Raw genomic sequence first — 15,042 nt, 5'->3', positions numbered from 1 at the left:
CTTGACTTCTCGATCCTGACCCTCAGTTAGCCAATCTTGAAATTCTTCTCCTTGAAATTCTTTTTTGATGCGGTTTCCTAAATCATCCTCTGCCACCACTGCTGCGACCTTCTCAGGAGGAAGGATAACGCCTTCAGAGTCTTTCTCTTCGCCTCCTTTAAAACTGAGTCGAGATAAGGCATCAGCTTTTCCATTAGCAGAACCTGGTTTGTAGGTCAGGACAAAATCATAATCTGCAAAAAACATTGACCACCGCAATTGGCGAGGAGTAAGGGTCCGTGCAGATTTTAAGAATTGCAGATTGCGATGGTCAGTGAAAACCGTAATCACATGTCTAGCTCCGAGTAAATAATGTCTCCAAAATTGAAAGGCATCCTTCACTGCCAATAATTCCTTGTCGGCTATGGAATAATTGATTTCTGCAGAAGACAATTTTCGGGAATGATAAGCGACTGGGTGCAACTGTCCTGTCTGCTTATGCCGTTGAGAAAGGATTCCCCCGATGGCCAGATTGGATGCATCAGCTTCAATGAAGAAAGGCTCCTTTAAATCAGGATGTCGCAACACCGGAGCTGAAACCAAGGCTTCTTTTAACGATTGAAAAGCTTCTTCAGAATCTTGAGCCCAAACAAAACGTTCATTCTTCTTTAGCAATCGTGTGATAGGACTGACTTTCTCAGAGAAATTCTGGATGAACCTTCGGTAGAAATTGGCGAATCCCAGAAAACTTTGTATTTCCTTCACGGATCTTGGAGCAGGCCAGGACCTAATTGCTTGTAACTTAGAATCATCCATATAAACTCCCTTAGGAGACAGAATAAATCCCAAGAATTCCACTTTGAAGAATGAAAAACGCACTTTTCTAATTTCACAAACAGATGATTTTCCAACAGACGCTCCAGTATGACTCGAACATGACCGATATGCTCCTCTAGGCTGTTGGAAAAGATCAGGATGTCATCTATATACACAACAGCAAATTGATCCAAGAATTCTCGAAGGACGTCGTTTACGAAATGTTGGAAGGCGGCTGGAGCATTGCATAATCCAAATGGCATTACTTGATATTCAAACAACCCAAGCCGCGTCCGAAAAGCTGTCTTCCATTCCTCTCCCTCAGCCATTCGCACCAAATGATAGGCTCCTCTCAAATCCAACTTGGTATATATGCAAGCATCTTTCACCTGATCTAGAAGTTCTGAAATGAGAGGCAATGGGTAGCGATTCTTCTTGGTCACCAGATTCGAAGCCCTATAGTCAATACAGGTTCTCAAGGAGCCATCCTTCTTCGGAATGAAGAAAAGGGGGGAAGAAACAGGTGACTGTGAGGGTCGGATGAATCCACAAGCTAGACTTTGCTCGATGTATTCTTTCAAATGCAAATTCTCAGGTTCAGACAGTGCATATATCCGACTGCAAGGTAAAGTTGCCCCAGGTTCCAGTTCAATTCGACAGTCATAATCCCGATGAGGCCGTAATTTTCTAGCTTCTTGTTCATTAAACACCTCAGAAATATCCCGATATTCTTGCGGAATCTCCGGAACTTCAATGGCACAAATCATCTGTATTTGATCTGCCAGACTAGATGACAAGGTAGTCTGAACTCTTTCGATCCGGTCATGAAAGCAATGCTCCTTACAGAAGGTTGAATTCATCTCCACGGTGCGCATAGCCCAGTCAATATGCGGGTTGTGTTCAGTAAGCCATGGTAATCCTAGAATCATCTGAAATTGAGGGGCGTCAATGAGATTGAAACCTATTTCACTTTGATGTTCTCCTGGACCTAGTACCAGAATGGCCTCAGTATCAAAGGTAATGGGACCGGAGGATAAACTGGTACCATCCACTGCTCGAACTGGTTCCGGACAGGGTTTCTTTTTTAATTGAATTTTCAAAGATTTAGCGAACTGGATATTGCAAAAATTCCCTGTAGCACCTGAATCCAACATGATGTCAACCTCTTCCACTCGATTTTTACCGAAACAAATCTTACAAGATAGAATCAGATGCGGAGCGGCTAACTGATGAGTGTTAGCTAGAGATTGAGGTCTGGGAGTTGACTTGAATGGAGCTCCCACCAGAGCAACTCCGTCTACTGGTGGAGCCTGTCTTTTACCCACTGCTTGGACTTTGGTTTCTTCGTACAATCTCGGACAAAATGACCAGGCTGTCCACAATACATACAAAGTCTTCCTGCTTGACGCTTCTCTCTCTCTTCCCTAGAGAGAGGGCCTCTGACCGTACCTATCTGCATAGGTTCTTCTCCCACACTTCCTTCCGAAGTCTTTACGGGCTCAGCTCTTACTCGGTCTAAGCGAGGCGGGAAAGGCTTGAACTCTCTTCTCTTCTCACAACGACGTTCCGTTTGACGTTGATCAATTTGCAGCACAAGATCAATGAGTTCTGACACATCTATAGGTCTCTTTGGAATTTGAGATAACCCATCCTTTAACTCATCCTTTAGACCCCTATAAAAAATTGCAGCTCTTTTCTCCGACGGCCAGTTGGTTTCCACAAGTAGTTTATTAAACTGCGCCAGATAGGCCACCAACTCCCTATTGCCCTGTTTCAGATCCAGCAACTCGTTGTCGGTGGCTTGCGAAATTGTTCTGCGATCAAAAATCCGTAAAAATTCAGCCTTGAAATCTTCAAACTTATACAAAACCGGATCATTAGAGGATACGAATGGCATGGACCAAGCTGCGGCGTCTCCACTCAGGTAAGAGAGCACGAAAGCCACCTTTGACTGATCCTCCTTAAACAGAATGGGCTTACAAAGGAAATGCAAAGAGCACTGGGTCATAAAAATTTGGGCTTTATGTGGGTCACCTTGGAATCTTTCAGGGGCTGCTAAAGGAATGGTTGGGGACATGGCATGCACAACCTGAGTGGTCAGGGCTGAGGATGAAGTTGGAGAGGGATCAAAGACTGGCGCCCTTAGACCCCCAAAATTAGGACTAGGACTTACAGATATCTGATCTAACCTCCGACGCAGGTAACTAGCTTCCTGATTTGATTTCCTAACCTCTTCCCTGGTTTCACTAAGTTGTTTCTGCAACCCTTCCAAGACAGAGGCTAACGCCTTAACATCGAAACCTTCAGCCATCTTGCTTGGACGGAAGGAATTTTAAGGCACTTCAATCTGTCAGAAGAGTACCTGAATTTCCCAGTATTTCCGTAGAAGCAGATGACTTGAAGGAAGGCCCTCGAGGAAAATTTCCAAATTCCCCCACTCCCCTGGACCCAGATCTCTCTAAGGCCAGGAGTGAAAGGGAAAGGGGAAGTGGAAGACAAGAGAGACTGCCACACAGGTGTCTTCTGAATCTTCTATTCAGGAAAATTGCACCTAGAACATTAAGAACAAGATTAATACAGTTCCCCCCAGAAATCCTGGCCTCTATTATTACACTTTTCCCCTGACTATTGTTATACCTTTTACTAGTGTGGAATTTGCTTCTCTCCAAAGTAAGTATTCAAGAGTATTCGCAATATAGTTCTATGCACCAAAGAAGTTGCTTTAGATGATTGTTGGTAAACAGTTGTATTAATCATATGCATATAATCTAATACCCCCATCTACTACTTGCTGCTGTAGACAGTTTATGGTGCTAGCTGAAGCTCTGTGTTGCGAATACTGATAGTATTCCAGAAGTTGCGTCACTCCTTGTAAATACCACTTGCTTGCACAGATCAACACCTGGGACTGGCGTAGGGAATTGTTACTCGCAGAAAGCCCAACAACAGTCTTTGAAATAATGTCTTTCAAGCTTCTTATCATAGACCAGATGAGATAAGAAGGGGCTTCAGAATTTAACTATATTACATTCACTGAGTCTTTTCTACTCATTAATATATATCAAAGAATAAAGTTTTTAAAACGAGAATAATGTCGCAAATATTTCACAAGACTTCAGAAAAGAAATTGGTACTATCCTACTTGTAAACCGCTGAAGGGATACAGGAGCACCAGCCGGTAGCTTTCTGCGCAGGACGTCTTTCAGGAAATCATGACAGGACTCTGAGTGACAGGTACTGAACTCGACGATAAAATTATCAAGCTGCCGAGAAAATTCTTCGACCAAATGAGGCTGCTGAGTATGAGCCTAAATGAACTAATTCTGTAGTTTCAAAGACGAGGAATTGCGGAGACACAGAAGCGCTCATGAGAAGCGCGTCTGCCCGCCGAAGTTAATCAGTTGAAGTGCGCGGAGCCAGGCACTCGCGCACATGAAATGGCCGCTGCCTGCTGGCCACTAGAACGTGAACTGAAACGCGGAATGGCACAACCAGGAACCAACCTGGTCTGAGCCATACGCTGCTGTGCCACCAATTGACTCCAGTTCAGAACAGAATGACTCAATGCAGCTTTTCTTACGGACATGCGTTTGACACCAGGAGGCTGTATCTTATAGTATGCAGAACGGATTCTGACAAAACCATTTCTGTAACTTACTTGTAAAACGAAATCTCAAATGCAAAAGTCCTCAAATCCAATCCAATGATATGACGCAGCAGACAGACACAAAAAGTGATCCTTCCAGCTCCAAGTCCAAAAGAAAGTGAACAGCACATGGACAAAGCACTGAGAGGAGCCTGCTGGACAGAAACAGGAAGCTGGAGACTCAGGGGCACTTACTTCCTCTTGAAAAAAAAGAGTAAAAAAAATAGGACTCCTTGCACAAAAGACTGCAGCCAAATCACAATCTGTGAAGTTTTTCTGAGCAAAATGATGGTTTTATTCTTTGCCAGATTGTAGTTTCTGCGTGTTCGGAAACGCGATCTTACCAACACTGCCGCCGGAAGGAAGATAGCGCGATCTCATACAGTCTCGCGGGAGCATGCGGCCGGATTCCTAACCTCGTGGCGCACCTGAACAGATAGAAAATCGATTTGGCGAGCGCAGAATTACGGTAAGTCGTTACTGCACCCGCGAGAACGCATACTGAGTGCGCGAGGAAGAAAAACAACTACGCTATGCTATAGATTGCGTAGTATTCAGCAAGTTCGTGCTCTACGCGAACCGCAAACTTACCGAAACTTCGCAAACTCCGTGAGTGGAGTGTAGTTCACCGCCCAGGGTTATTCACAACTTTTACAAATATAATCAGATTTTTTAGAGAACACTGTGGTAATATTCGCAACGACATTGACAGTTGCGATGTCCCTGCAGTGTGATTAAAAAAATACATTTTGGACGCATAACCTGTGTCACTAACAGCCACATTTCTCAAACATGAGGTCAAAGTATCTCTACCCTTGCCCCTTATGTTGGATTTCACACACATTTTCAGGCCCAGGAACTGTTCCTGGACGATAAAATGCTTGCCGCAATTCTCTGTTCAGGTTGCATCCAGCCAATCAAAGGATTCATGGTGGTACACGCATTTTCAATTTATCACAAAATCAACCCAAAATATCTGCGGACAGAGATATATCTATAATTTTCAGCCAAAATTTCACATACATTACTGAACAGATTTGCACCAAATAGCAAAAGAAACAATCTGCAAAGCAACCTCTACCTTTATGCTAAATTTGGTCTAATGCCGTCCAGCGGTTCAAGCTGTTTGACAATGTGTTCTTACAGGAATTAACATTACAAATACACCCTTTTTTGTGCCCCTATTTCTCTGTCTCCACTGCACAGATCCCCCCAAACTTTCCATGACAAGCATAACCTAGTTTGATACATTTTGGGGAAAATGTCATGAAGATTGGTCAAATAAATCCAATCTTATAGACAAGTCAAAAAATGTTTTTCCTATGGAAACTATGTTGTAACTGTAACTACCTACAGGTGACTATATATATATCTTGCTTCGCCTCTCACACTCCTTTAAGCCAGGAATAGACAATAGCGGACCCAAGTTGTGGTGCAATATTTTTTATTTATTTACCACCGCCATAACGCGCTTCGGCCTTCAGGGATATATATATGTATTTATTACATATATGTTTCTAGCTGTTCATGGAATGTTTTGGGGCCCAAGGGGGGAAAAAAATTGTGTGCCTCTAATGTTATTTCCTCCAGAGATTTTAGACCCTGACTGCTGAACGGCTTTACACCAAATTTTACAGAAAGCTAGATCTTGGTTTAAAAGATGTGTTTTTTTCTGATTTGGGGTAAATCTATTCAGTAAGAATAAAGGAAAAACAAATTTGGATCTCTAGGGGTGCAGAGCCATCGCTGATTCTTCATGGATCTCCCGTGATGCTCAGTGCGCCCCCGTGTAACGTCATGGTGGATCTACGAAATCAGCCACAAAATTAAAAGTATGCATATGCACTCATTGTTAATAAACTACAAAAGAAGGTTCTTAGCTACAATATCTAACATAAGTCTAAGAAGATCACAGGAGGAGAAAACATCACTAAAAGATTAAATCAATTAATTAGGCACCAATTAATCACCTTTTCAAGTTCAAGAAAAGTAGAAATAGCTAGCTTAATGAAAAAATTGCAAAGACTCGTTAAGGTAAAAAACAACGCAGCGTATGACAAACATTGGATAGATTTACATATTGCTGCCACTAAGAAGAACTCCAAGCAATTCAGGCACATGATTTCTAAAGGAATTGGGTAATTTTCATTCTTTAAAAGCAATGCCAATATCTGAGACTGACTGGGAAAGCTACCTTCTGGACCTTTAAAAGTCAAACTCAGAGCATACAGGCAGCAGGGATGCATCACCCACCCGAGCCCTTCCGGTGGGATTAAACAACTTTTATGCCCCCCTCAGAAAAACAAATTGAGTTCTATATTAAGAAGGCGAGAACCTCCGTAGCCATGGGTCCATATATGATAGCAGTAAAAGTGCTACAAAGTGACCCTGCAAAGTGGAGTGTGTTCTTGGGGCTCCTTTTTCATAATTGCTGTGTTACTGCTCCAATTCCGTATTCATGGACTGCGAGTATCAGTATTCCAATATTAAAAAAGGGCACTCAACTTAACCCTGGGAACTATAGACAAATTGCATCTTTGATGCTTCAGGGAAAATACTTCCAGCAAGCAGCCTCAAGCATTTAAGGGACTGTGCTTTTTCTAAAGGTGTTCAAGCGGGTTTTCGTCCCAATCACTCTGTGATTGACAACATAGGTATTTTAAACTCTATCATTGATAAGTATGCACTATGTAAATCGCAAATATTATATAGCTTTTTTGTTGATTTCTTGACAGCTTTCGATAGAGTAGATAGACCAACTCTTTAGGGGAAACTAAAGAAAATAGGGATCCGGATTCACTATTGAGGTTGATAGTAGCTCTTCACACCTCAACTTGGTGTAAAGTTCAGATGGGAGGAGAGAAAGGCCTGACCCACAAGACATCCATGGCTCATGGCTTAGAGCAGGGCTGCCTTCTAGCCCCCTCCTGTTTTCGCTTTATATAAGCGGTGTTCCAGAGATCTTTTTAAATGTAAGTAATTAATCTCCAAAAGTAGCCTAAGAAAAAATATATGCATTAATGTACATTGACGATGTAGTAATTTTCGATCTTACCCCGTTGGGCTTAGGGAGAAATATAGATGGATTTACTATATATCCTGAAACACATTTCCTAAAGGTGAATATCTCCAAAACAAAGGTAGTTCCCTTTAGGGGTCGAGAATGCCACCTCCACTATAATATGCAACTAGATGGCACAAATATCAAGGTGGTAAAATCATACACCTATCTAAGGTGAGTCTTTTCTCAAACCTTAGAAGTTCATTCTCATCTTCACCACATGAACCAAAAAGCAGAAGCACACATTTACGCCATGAGGACATTCTGCAACTATTCAGGCAAGAGGCATTTTCAAGCACATTTTTTAAATATATAGGGCCACAATTGCACCAACAATAACCTATGTCACAGAGTATATTCCTTTAGCCAGATCGAACGTTTTGCATATCAACAAAGCTACATTTTTATGCAAATTAATGGTTTTAAGTCAAGCTGTCCCAGTACAGATCCTTTGTTGGGAATTTGCCATCATAAGTACTTTTTCAATAGCCTTAGCAAATATAATTAGATGGACTTTCAAACTTCTGCATGCAGAAGAAGGCTCTTTAAAGGGAATTACAGAGCTACAAATGCTTTAATTCAGGGGAAAAAAAACAAGATACATGTAAGTCTTAAGACTGCTCTACAATACTTCCAGTGCACTGATTCCATTATTCAGTCCTGGTCTCCAGCATACCTGAAGGACTTTCTGAAAAATGTGACACTCCATTTAAGTTTGACCAGGACAAGGCATATTGCCTGAAATGATCTCTTTACAACTCTATCACTTCTACAATTGAGTTTAGGTCCCCTCAACAATACCTTGGAACATTATATTAGTAGATGTATTACCATGTTGCGTTTAGGACTACTTCATTCAAAGGTTTTCCCAAGACACTGGAATAACCTTGATAACAATAGTGGGGTATGAGATCAATGCAATCACGGAAACCAGGACCTAGCACATATCTTATGGTTATGTTCAAACAAGGAGGTAGTAGGGAGTCAAAACTGTTTTATAAAAACTATAGCTTTTGAACATAACCTTTCCTCCTCCACCAATTTAATCTCTTTTTTAAGAGTCCACCAATGAATTTGTTTGCAATAAATTGTACACATTTATGAAATGTGTTTTATTTTTGTTTTAAATTGGTGTGATATTCATATTAAGCTTTAAAATATTTTTGCAAGAATTTTATGTATACAAACAGAATTACGTAGAATTGTTGATCTTGTAAGACAACTATATCAATAAAATTATATTGAAAAATGTATTGATATATGCACCCAGACACTTATAAACCCAATAATAAACCTACTCAGACACTCTGTTATCCACCTACAGACCCACTCAGATATTCTCACACCCACTGAGACATTCATGCATGCACTCACAGACCCACTCAGATACTCTCATACCCCCTCATGGACCCACTCAAATATATGTACTCATAGATGCACTCAGACACTCTTACACTTACTCACAGACCTACTCAGACACTCTCACATCCACTCACAGACTAACTCAGACACTCATATACCCACTCACAGACCCACTCAGAAAACTCTCACAGCCACTCACAGACCCACTCATTCACTCATATACCCACTAACAGTCCCCCTCAGATATTCTCACACCAACTGACAGACCCACTCACACACTGACGTACGGACCCACTTGGACACACCAACTCACAGACTCACTCAGGCACTCTCATGCCTACTCTGTGACCCACTCAGATACACATACACCCACTCACAGACCCACTGAGACACACACACCCACTCATAGACCCACTCAGGTGTGTGGCTTTCCTGAGCTAACTATAACATATGCCCCCACAATGCACTGCCTGCGACCTCACATATTACATCACTGATGACATGGTCAGTGACATAACTGATGATAGCACTGATGACATCTCAAATGATATCACATAATCATGTGAGTGTAAGCATTTCATGAAGGTTTCAGAGAGTTAAAGACATATATTAATGCTATTGCATAAGTTTAAAAAAATTATAATGTATTTGATTCAAGTACATATATAAAATTAATATGATGAAGCATTTTGTGGCATATTATCCCATTGAAACTAACCTTCATATACAAATAAGTACATTACATCACTGTAACCTAAACGAAGACATAGAGAGTGCTATCTCACCAATATCACTATCTTGGCAGCAGGAGGACTGAAAATCAGCAAAGGCTTCTTAAATAATCAAGCAAAAGCGAGTGACAACAAGCATGTTTAGGTAGCGCCGGGTACCTGGCTTGCTCAAACTGGGTCACATAATATTCTTAACGTAACTTAACTTGCTGGGCTGGACATGAGTGATGTGGATCACACACCGGCATGCCTTCTCCCAATGCAGTCTGTTGCTAGCATTGAGAGGAGGTGGTGCTACACATAAAAAACGAGTGCTGCCACCTTCGCCTCACAAAAAATGGTGCAAGGCTGCACCCCTTGGTTGTGGTGAAGACTGCAAGGAGTGTGTCTAGCTCAGCCACTGGTGCACCATCTCCCTCTCTCACCCTGCTATGTCATGGCACTGGGTAGGGAGAAAAACAGGAAGGAAAAAATAAAGAACTAAGGAAGTAATGTGAAAATTAAAAACAACATTTCTGAAAAACACAAAGAAATGACAAAACCATAAAATACCCAAACACAAAAAAACACTGACACAATAAAAACACAAATGAGGGGTGTATAAATCGGATGGAGGAGGATTGACACGTTTAAGGGGATTAAAAAAATAGGCTGAGCACCATGCACAGCACAGAAAACAAAATGGCCAATCCCATGGCAACTGCATTGTGCCTTTATGTGCTCAGTTTCTGTTGTGGGAACGTGCTTTACATTGTCCAGAACGCAAAAATGTCATAAAGATGGAAGTGCCTAGCAGCTCCACCCACTCGCAGAACTCTGGGGAATAAAGTGGAGCTTTTGAGGCACTTTGCAGAGTTCTTCATGAGATCCACCCAGGCCTAGTCATAAACTGGAATCACAATATTTCTGTTGATGTGCTGCCAGCCATTCAGAATCCTTGGTACCACAGGACCAGTACCAGTCCAACATTAAGGATGGAAAAAATGGAGAAAAATAACTATCGGTCAATCTGAATGAATGCTTAATTCTTTTCATTTGCCGTACCACAGAATTACCAAGGTACTCCAGAGGGCCAAAACATCCAGATATCACTATATTTTTGAAGGTTAGTTTCTCTAAAACAGCTTAACAGATTTAAACCAAATATAAATTACACACTTTCTGAGTCTAGCTTTCTGCCAAATTTGGGGTAATTCTGCATTTCAAAATTGTGTTTTCAGATGCCACATTTTCTCAGCGCCCGCTTGAAGAAATTTTCTAGGAAGGTACTGAATTGCTTCAACTTATTTTTTAAGTTTAAGTTGGTTTGCTTCAACCTTGGGCACAGATTGATGAATCTTCATGAAACTTTCCAAAAAAAAACACATCCACCTCAGCTCCTGCCTGGAAATCTTTGGGTGATCTGCCAAGCAGGCACCATAAGAAGGTGCAGGAAGTATGCTATTTGTGATTTGGTGGAAATCTGTTCAGTAGATTTTGAGAATTTTAAGCTCAAATATCTTGTATATTTCATACCGTGGAGGATCTCCAGAAGGGAAAGATCTAATCAGTATCCTGGTGACCCCATTCCACAGGACACAGCTGTTTTGTGCATGGAAGAGTACAGGCATAATCTGCCCACACTTTCCTGGGCAGAAAACTCATATTTGTTCCCGCAAGGGCAGGATCAGTGAAATCATTTGCTCTCACCCGAACAGGAGCAAAGGGGAATAATGCTGGCTCTAGCCAGCAGCCCAATAGGTACTGGCCAGGGAGCTGGCTTGAACCATTGGGGCCCTGGGGCTTCTCTTATAGCCCCAGTGATGCCTGTGTTGTGTGTGCCCTGGGTGGGCACCAGGTGGTACTCACAATAAAGTGAGTGGTTGGAGCAAATTAGTACACCTCTATGGACAGGGTTTCCGAACGAGCGATTACGATGACCGATTCGGACAGTAATTCCGATTCGGTCTACCCGACATGAAACTGCTGTCAGAATCAGACATCGTGGGCCTGTTCCAGGCCCCCCTTCACCCTGAGGTCTACGGTTGAAATCGGTGAGTGTACTCAAGGGACCCCCCCTGTGAAACCATACACAATGTTGCAGACACCATGGGTGCACATCTCAAGGTACATGGTTTTCCCAAACCACCGCTTTTTTCAATTGGAGCCTGTGCTCTTCATCGGAACATAGGTTCCCATTGATGTCAATGCAAGTCTGACTGAACGATGTTCGGAGGTATCATAATTGGTTGGTCAGACTCGCAGACCCCGAGTTGGTCAGAAATGATTCCGAAACCGATTTGGTTGTAAGAGATTCCAAACAACATCATCATCGGCCCCTAAATGTGCTCTTGGGGTAGGACTTTCCCCAACTTACTCCTGGCATTTAACAGTGTTATGGAACATGTCCTCCCCAACTTACTCCTGGCAGTTAACAGTGTTATGGAACACGTCCTGAGTGATGTAATATGTGGGGTAATTAGTGCTGCCCGGTGAAGGGCAGAGTTACCGTTACTCTGGAGCACAAGTTATATTTATTAGAGATAATTATAAATGGCCTTGGCCGCAGAGCAGTGAAATCAGGGCTCCCACCCAGGATGGGGGCACATTTGAATGATGCTCACTCCTGCCAGCAGTACAATGGGTGTTGGCTGGGAAGCCAGCTAGTGCAGTGGGGGCTTGGGGTTTCTCCCATAGCCCCCAATGATGCTTGCATTGTGGGTTCATCTGGAGGGCACAGGGTGGACCCCACCAATAAAGTGAGTGGCAGGTTCCTGGATTGGGATCCAGCCGGGGCTGCAGGTGCCTAGATGCTCCTCTTGCTACCCCAAACACTGAAGAAATTTTGGTTGACCCAGATGGGCACGGAAAAACGTTTACAAATCAAATATTTAACAAAAAATGAATGATGAATGAGAAGCAGAAGCAGCTCATTTAATATTCGACTCTCTTTGCTGGGAGTGACTCATAATGCCCTACAAGGGTTTTTTAATTAATATTTTTTGAAGCTTGGTGGTGCTCCCAGAAGAGGCAGGGGAACCACCAAGCATTTTTAAATGTTGTGTGGGGCCTGCAATTTTATAAAAAATATAGTATTTCAACTAAGTCATTAAATCGAAGACCCCAGAAAAGCCTATTATATTTTTTAAAGGTCCATCATCAATGATGTCTTTGAGATGTCATCAGTGATGACATAAATGATATCATAGAACATGTGATGTGTTATGTCATATGTGAGGTCATAAGCAGTGGATGGCGGGGACACAAATTATATTTACTTCTGCTAAGATTACACAGTAAATAGCCTCGAGACAAGCTTTTGGAATTCCTGACTTCATATCCCCTTCGCATGGGAGTCAGATCGTGTTGTCGCCTAGCAACCTGCAGAAGAAGCTTTCCTGAACTACAAGAGATGGCTCCAATGCGGGATTAAAGACATTCATGAAATAAGTCTGTTTATTGCTCGTGGCATTCTGGCTTTATTTGACTTTGCTGAACTTGCTGAGAAAGGCTCTTAGACTATATCTCTGTTAATTTTGACACTCCTGAAAGTATTATTGCCAATTTAAGTTGCGCTTTTCTGAAGACATTAAAAAGTCTTTAAAGCTTTGTTGTGAACATTTCCTGTGCAACACATTTTATTCCAAGGTATATTTTGAAGGTTACAATTATAGTTTTGGATATGGTATGTTGTGAAGAATTAATCAGGCTTAGTATAGAAAACTGCAATGGACATTTAAATAGAAAACAAATGCAATGAGAAAAGAAGTACTCAGAGGAATATAGAGAAGACAAGACACAAGTAAAGCTAAGGAGAGATACATTAGCCAATTTAGATATATTTGGTTTAACAAATCAAAAGGAAATAAGCAGATAGTATTCATATGTAACATTTGTTTCTTCTTACTTAGGGGGTCATTATGATGGCGGATTTTCCGCTTAATCCGGGCCGGCGGAAGCCACCGCCGGCCCGGAGTATGCGGGAAATCCGCCGAGGAGGCCTGAAAGACCCACCGCCAAATCAGGATGGCTGGTGGGTCTCACAATCTGCCCGCCGCTTTCCGCCGCGGTCGGAAGGCGACCACGGCGGAAAAGCACTAACATGGCAGGCGGTGTCTATCAGACACCGCCAGCCATATTAGGATGTAGGGAAAGTCATGCTTTTCCGCGGCGGCTTTTCTGCCGTGGAAGAGCATACGGACAATCACTTTGGGGGCCCGTTGCGGGCCCCCTGGGTGAAGGTTGCGTGGGGGGTGCACATGGGGGGTACCTATGGTACCCCCCTGCCTTTGTGTGCACGAAGCGGCAGGCACCGCGCGGTGCCTGCCGCTTTGTGCATGCAAATGCACAGCTTTAGTTTTTTACATTGCGGCGGGTGCTGCTTCAAGCAGCACCCGCCGCAATGTAAAACATACAGGATGTGACCGCCAGGGTGGCGGTCACATCCTAATTGCCATGGAGGGACTGCCGCTGCCCATGCGGACGGTCCCTCCTACTCAGGGGTGCGTCCGTCCGCCATCCTAATCTGCCCCTTAGTTTGTTCCAAGGGAGCTGATTTAAAATTACACCTATTTGAAAAATCAGAACTCAAAGAAACTTAGTACCACACACGTGTGATTTTCGTGTCTAAGAAACAGGTGACTATCTAACATTGTTAGAACAATAATTTAGTTGGTTTATTAATTTAGGTATAATTTGAGTACTTTTAAGACAGACAGAAGGTGACAATTCTGCATTTAAGAACCTGGCAGGTCTTGGTAGCAGAGTGCAGTGTCTCTTCTTTTTTCTATGTTTGTTTCTCTTCCCAAACCCCTTCCCTTTCAGGTGAGTGGTAAGACCAGCATAACAATGAGTGTCTATATGGGATAATGATTGATTGTCTGAGTACCTGTATGGGTGCCTGAGTGACTGTGTGGGTGGGTAGAGGGGTGTGTGAGTCCCTGCATGGATGTGTGAGTTGGTGATACACTGGGTGTATTGGTTCATGAGTGCATGTGCAAGGGGCTGTATGGGTGAGTGAGTGTGCATATGGCTTTGTTGATGAGTGAATAGATGTCTCAGTTGTATATGTGTGAGTAACTACATATGTGAAAGGCAGGATATATAGGTGTTGGAGTATATAAGTGACTATATGGGATGAGAGTGTGCTTGTGTCATAGATTGTAGAAGAGAGTAAGTATATCTTAGTATCTGTCTGAGGTGGTTTGCGTATAACTGTATAGGTGAGTAAATGGCAGTGTGATTGATTCTTTGGGTGACTAACTGGGTGCGTGAGTAACTCTAAGGGTGAGTGACGGTGTGTGAGTGTCTGTATGGGTATGTGAGTGCACATATCAGTGACTTTATTGATGAGTGACTGCATGAATGACTGACTGTATTGGCGAGTGGGTGGATGAGTGTGGAAACCTATGAATCAGTGAGTGTTAAAGTTGGTGCATGAAAGGTTATATTAGGGTGTGAGGAGGTGC

The sequence above is a fragment of the Lissotriton helveticus genome, chromosome 6 (assembly GCF_964261635.1).
Source record: "Lissotriton helveticus chromosome 6, aLisHel1.1, whole genome shotgun sequence".
Classification (NCBI taxonomy): Eukaryota; Metazoa; Chordata; class Amphibia; order Caudata; family Salamandridae; genus Lissotriton; species Lissotriton helveticus.
The sequence above is the reverse complement of the archived record's forward strand: the minus strand, read 5'-3'. Positions refer to the sequence as shown.